Source organism: Apostichopus japonicus, chromosome 4 (genome assembly GCF_037975245.1).
Source record: "Apostichopus japonicus isolate 1M-3 chromosome 4, ASM3797524v1, whole genome shotgun sequence".
Lineage (NCBI taxonomy): Eukaryota > Metazoa > Echinodermata > Holothuroidea > Aspidochirotida > Stichopodidae > Apostichopus > Apostichopus japonicus.
The window spans coordinates 24,814,585-24,821,090 of record NC_092564.1 but is presented as its reverse complement, the minus strand read 5'-3'; positions in this window follow the sequence as shown (position 1 = coordinate 24,821,090).

The window sequence follows — 6,506 nt, the reverse complement described above, 5'->3', positions numbered from 1 at the left end:
TCTTGAGATATCATGTTTACAAGGTTTTCGTAGTTTGACCCCTGGTGACCCCAAATAAACTTTGACCTCTACCAAAAATAATAGGCTTCTTGTAATTAATGTGGTACTTCTACACACTAAATATGAAATTGGTCTGATCTTCCCTTCTTGAGATATCGTGTTTACAAGCTGGGCGTCACAAACGCACTCACACACACATACGCCATCATTGTATGCAAAGGTTACGATTATCATCGAAACCAAAAACAGACGATTGTAGTTTGAATAGTCTGTAGCCACTTTTAAATGAATATTAAAAAACTGCATGAAAAAAGAAAACAATTTTTAAAAAGTCACACACATCGTGCCGCCGGTAAAACGTGCATGCCTGTGTCAAGTTATAGAACTGCATGTTTACAAGTAAATACTTTATCGTCTTCATGAAATTATTGGCTTAACTACAAGTACAGATCCGTATAGGCCTTTTCACCTCCGGGCCTGCCCCAGGAGTTGTGACTAGAGATATTTCATATAGGCCTACCTAATCGAATGTCGAATGTTAGACTTCAGCTCTCTTCTCAAAATGGCAATAAAAAGTCCAAATATCGACAAACTAAGTCAAAATCTCGCAAGAAACACGGAAAATGTCATCAATTTATTCATGGTGGACCTATCGTTACACTTAAACATATTTTGTAAGGTTTTAATTGCTTTGTTATCAAATCTTTCTATACCAACCCATTTTCACTATACATATAGTCCCTTTAATATTATTTGCTAATTTAAAGCAATGGATTTATATCATATCAGGCGGGTATCCAGGGGGGGGCGTTGGGGGCGCCCCCCGGGTAAGAAAAAGAGGAGAGAAAAAAAGAGAAGAAAAGAGGGAAAAAAGAGGGGGAAAAAGAGGAGGAGGAGAGGAAGGAAGGGAAAAGAAAAAGAAGAAAGAGAGAAAAAGGAGAAAAGGGAGTAAAAGAAAAAAACGCCAAGGGAAGAGAAAGGGGAACAGTGACATAATTACAGCGCTGATCCCTATTATATACACATGGCCGGGTAGCCAGTGACGGATCGAGGATTTCGGAAGGGGCGTGCGCCTCACCCTACCCCTTACACCGACAACTCCATTTTTGACGTTTTCATTTTCCTCTCTCACTAATGTGTCTATATATATACTATATATGGTCTATCATAACGCGTGTGTGTGTATGGACGCCTTAAAACATCTGCTATGAAACCAACTGTGGCTGGTCTCGAATTCGACCGATTCGTCGGGGAACATGACGCATTTCGGGAAGGGAGCGAACGCCCCCCCCCCCCCCGAGAATATTTTTTTTTATGATATCACTAGTAATTTCAAAATAGAAAATGCTTAGATGCAACTCGCAAGGCATGGGAAGTGTTATTTCCAGCGATCTGGGAGGCATTTTCGGCCAAAATTTTCTTGTACGCCAACCCATGGTCCTGGGAAGTGCCATTTCCAGCGATCTGGGAGGCAGTTTCTGCCAAAATTTTCTTGTACGCTTCGCGCCAACTCGTGGTGGCGCTACGCTTAGATAGTTTGCCTATAGGCTTCGCCCCTCCCTTGGCAAATTATTCGCTACGCGCCTGTTCTAATTTGTAAAGCAAACAGCAGATATGACATCATATCAGTGCAGTGGCGTAGCTAGGATTTTTGGAGTGGGGGGCCATGGGGGGCTGTTCTTTCTTGTGGGGGGGGGGCCGGAGGTTACTATCTAAGCGGAGCGCCACCTTGGTTGGCGCGGAGCGTACAGAGAAAATTTGAGATTTCAGCACCCCCCCCAGATCGCAGGAGATGGCACCTGTGAGGCAAAATAGCAACCAAAAAGATGTGCAACTTTGGTGACAGAAACGCCAAAAAAAAAAATTTCTCTTTCATGCTGACTGGCCTTGCCAACTCAGCCAGACTTTTAACTTGAGGGAAGTTGGCATCATTTGTCGTTTCAAGGTGTCAAGGCCTTTCTCCTAACTCAAACCCCTGTGGGCTAGGTTTGTAGGATATGCCCACATGTGGACTTAAATAGCATTAGAGGAAGGGGATGGAAGACTAACACGCATCGATGTTTCGGTAATGGTCCACATTGGTGGCTCGGTGCTAATTAGGCCATTTATTGGGTTTTTTGAGGCAGCTGTCATCAGAATCTGGGTTTTTGTGCCAATCGATGACCGATAACATGTATTGGTATGTAAATTTCTTCTTCATATATCTAGCAACACTCTAAAAACAAATGAGTGGATTTCATTCCATTGGGGTGATCACTCGGCGCACTTCAAATTAAGAGTGAAATTTAACTCTATTGGAGTTATCCCTCACTCCTAATATGAGTGAATATAACTCTATTAGGAGTCAAGATTTACTCCAATGGAGTGGAAATTCACTCTTATACCGGAATGTGCTCAGTGATCACTCCCATGGAGTGAAATTCATCTATGTTTCTATTAGTACAGTACAGTGCATATGATCATAGACGTACTACGTACGTTCGTATATCAGACGCACTCAATACCCACGATACGATATGGTCCTGGAGAAAAAATTTCCACTCATCATTTTTTAAGGCGATACAGTAGTGAGTAGTGAACAGGCATAGCCGCATGTATGCAGGAATTTCAGAATTACCAATATTTTATATCTCTACCAGTAGTGGAAAATCATGTTTCGACAGTTTCGTGGGCATAAAATAAGTAGTTTTGTGGAATATTCAATGACATATCAGAGGCGGATGCAGGGTTTGTGACAGGGGGATCTGACTGGTCCAGCCGCGCCTGAACGTAAGACTATCTAAGCGGAGCGCCATCATCGGTTGGCGCGGAGCGTACAAGAAAATTTTTGGCTTTACAAACCCCCCAGATGGCCGGAAACGGCACTTCCCGAGTATTCTAAGCTGCATGTACCTAGCCTGAAAATATGGATCTCATGTCTGCAATTTCTCAATTGATGAGAAAAAAACGATCTATGAAATATGGTATTACATATCAGATGAGTTGAGATGTACAAAAATCATAATGCCTTTAGCCCCCAATCCCCTCCCGTTCCGTCACCACTGTTTGATGCAGGGCCGGATCCAGGATTCTGGAAGGGTGAGGGGTTTGCTCATGAAAAATTCGTTAGCGCATCCTAGCAGCCTACCGCTCTGTAACCTCACCGCCCAAAAAATTTGAACACCACCTCAATTTTGAAACTTTTCTGTCTGAAAATTGAGATTGTAAGACATTTTTGGCACGTGTAGCACGCGTGCACACTATAGTTCATTTGACGGAAAAGACACACCTGGCTGACTTGTGAGGATAACCGCTTTTCTGACGTCCTACATGTTTAAAATTGGCGTTTAATTTAATTATTTTTTTCTCTCTTTTTTTTTTTTGGCCAAGAGCAGGGGGGGGGGGGGTCCGGACCCCCTGGATCCCGCACCTGCATATATTCATTTGACTCGAGGCAATATATGAATACCTGATACCTCGGCTCAGTACAAACGGTGCCAATCTTTTGATAGATTGTTGCGCTAGGTGGAAGCACTGAACATATTCAGCAGATATCGATATCGCGCAGCACAACAAGGTTCGTGGTGTATGGTCGCAATCGTCGCATCGACCATTGCCATGCCATGATGTGTGACCATTCTCATGATTACTACAGATATTGTATCATTCTTATTCTACCAGATGCAGACGAGAAAATTGTGTAACTCTATTTCCCAAATTATTGAACAAAAAATATTAGTGAATCGCACTTATTTTTTTTTTTACCCCATTCCCAGTGGGGGGGCCGGTGGGGGGGCCAGCCGATTTCATGGGGGGCCTCGGCCCCCCCAGGCCCCCCCGTAGCTACGCCACTGTATCAGTGAGCATGAAAATGGCGTTCCAGAATGAACAACCTCAAAACTCTCGATGTGCGTAGTCATAGGAACCCAATTTGATTTGGGGGGGGGGGGGGGCTGTAACGACTTGCCCGAAAAATATAGCCTAAATTTTTCGCGCGCGAAGCGCGCGTTCAACGTGTTAAAGTCAATATCATATAAGCAAGCATCGTTTATTACATCGAATGCCATCGTGTACCGTACGGTCCCTGGAAATTGCGCAGTATACCGCGGGATGCTAATGTAAACAACGAAATGTCTTATGTAGATGTAGTAAAAGCATGGAGGTCAAATTATGTCAAATTCTCTTTTACATTAGTAATGGTGAATTAGTCGGCCAAGCTTAGAACTTTATTTCAATTATCAAGGAGATTCATTTCCTTTAGCTACATCATTGCAATTTATTTTTCTTTCAGTGGGAGCCCCCCCCCCCCCCGCCTCCTACGCCTATGTGTGTAGTGTTCGGTTTCGGAAATATCTGGGTATTTTCATTTCCTTCAACCAAGTTTTATAATAGCCGTTATAAGAGGGTTTAATATTTGTACACCAATAAATTATTTTCGAAAATTTCCTGACCAACATTCTTAATCATACTTCAAATTTGACCGGTCTGTTAGGGGTTGAATGAGGTTTTTCTATATTGGTTGTCCATAGATTAAATTTTGTGCAACATTATGGGTATGTTTTGAAGTGAATTTATTCACGAGAAATGTGAATTTTCAAATTCGGAACAAATAATGGGCTGAAAACCTTAAAAAGTGGGGCTGTCGGGTATTGTGGGCCGCGACGTAGAATCACCTTCAAAAGCAATGATCCACAGGACATGAGATGAGGTCGAACATCATGTGTGCCTGGTGAAAATCTTCGAAAAGATTATGGATGGGGAAATAACTATTGGGAAATACTTGGTTCTCAGGCAAGAGTGTACATCTGGTTGGTCATTTTCAAGCCCGAGAAGTGCCATTTCCGGTGATCTAGGGGGTATCAAAACCAGAAATTTTCTTGTACGCTGCGCGCCAACCGATGGTGCCATGGCGCTCCGCTTAGATAGTAATTCGCACCCCCCGGGTTAGAAAATCCTGGATACGCCACTGCATATTTATACCATATGACGTCATGGCCCTCTTGCGTGCATTTACTACGAAATAGTTTATACAGATAAATAGGGTGGAACAACAGTTTTCATGATTAACGAATTTTGGACATGTAATAACGTCGTGACACAGTTGTTTTCATTCAGATGGAAAATCTGAGTGATTTAGTATCTGGAATGCTCACGCTTGAAGCGTGTTAATTGATTGTTTTAAGCACTAGTTGTTTTTAACACTAGTTAACTTTGGCTACAGTTACATGTATGTAGTATGTTTCTTTGTCAATTGGGGGACCCGTAAATCTAACTTGATATAACATTGTCATGATCAAGTATACGGTTACAATCTCGGTCAGGGGACAAACTGAATGACAGCGAATGACCGAATGACAATTGCCTCCACACAGGGTTAATTATCATTCGCGAATGACAGCGAATGACAGCGAATGACAGCGAATGACATCGAATGACAGTGGTGAGAGGAGATAGATGCTGTGCTTTTGACATTTACATCTGTAGATTTTTATAGGAAGATAACTGAAGCCGTTTCAAAATTATAGTATTGTTAGTTTCTAACAATTAATATCGGAAAAATGACGTTAAATTTACTTTTTAAAATCAGACTTACAATTTCGCTTACTATAAGGTGCGTTTGTATCTTGTCCGTACTTAATTACTAGATCTGTAAGCCACGCACTTCGCGTCCACTCGGTTTGCGTGGCTTTAATATACCCACGAAGTCTGCACTGTGATATCCGGTTGAAGCAAATGTCTGTGCTGTCATTACTGTCATTCGTTTTAGTCAACGCAATTTTTAGTGTGTACAACAAATTGTCATTCGTTATGTGTAACGCAATTGTCATTCGTTTTAGTAACACCCTCGGTCAGGGGACTGACGTATAATTGAGTGTATATCAGTTTAGTCGTTTGTTTTCGTGCCCAGACTCTATCTTGGGGGACTTCAGCTCTTAAAAGCAAGTATATACCTTGCGCTGAGAAACAAGTATTTGTACCAAAACTTTAGTGCCACAAAAGATTTAGAAGAGGGTACCCTAGTGGGTACGTATATCATGTATTAATTTTGAACAGAGTTTTTCCCCCAAAACTATAGTTAATTTACAACAGTTTTAACCAATTTAATTGCTGAAAAGTGATAAATATAAGTCATAGTAGACTACATTCTGCTTGCTTTTAGGGCAGAATTTTGCTAAAATTTGGTTGGATACATATAGACCGTATCCCGTATAGTGTTGGGTAAAATATTTGCCCAACCTTGTGTTTAGAGTGTTGTAAACTGGTTAATTAAGGCAATCACATGACGTGTAAAAAAATATGTCAAATGAAATGTGAACTATATAGTCATTCTATACAAAATTTAGCAAGGTTAACTTTACAGATACCTGTATGTAGTATATTACATCTTACGACGTAATGTTAAATTCAAGTTAATTGATTGCTATATAACTATATTTAACGATCATGCGTGCACGGTGAGTCAATCTGTGCACACCACTGATTATGAAATATTGAAAAATCAATATCTTTCTATTATGTACAGGTGA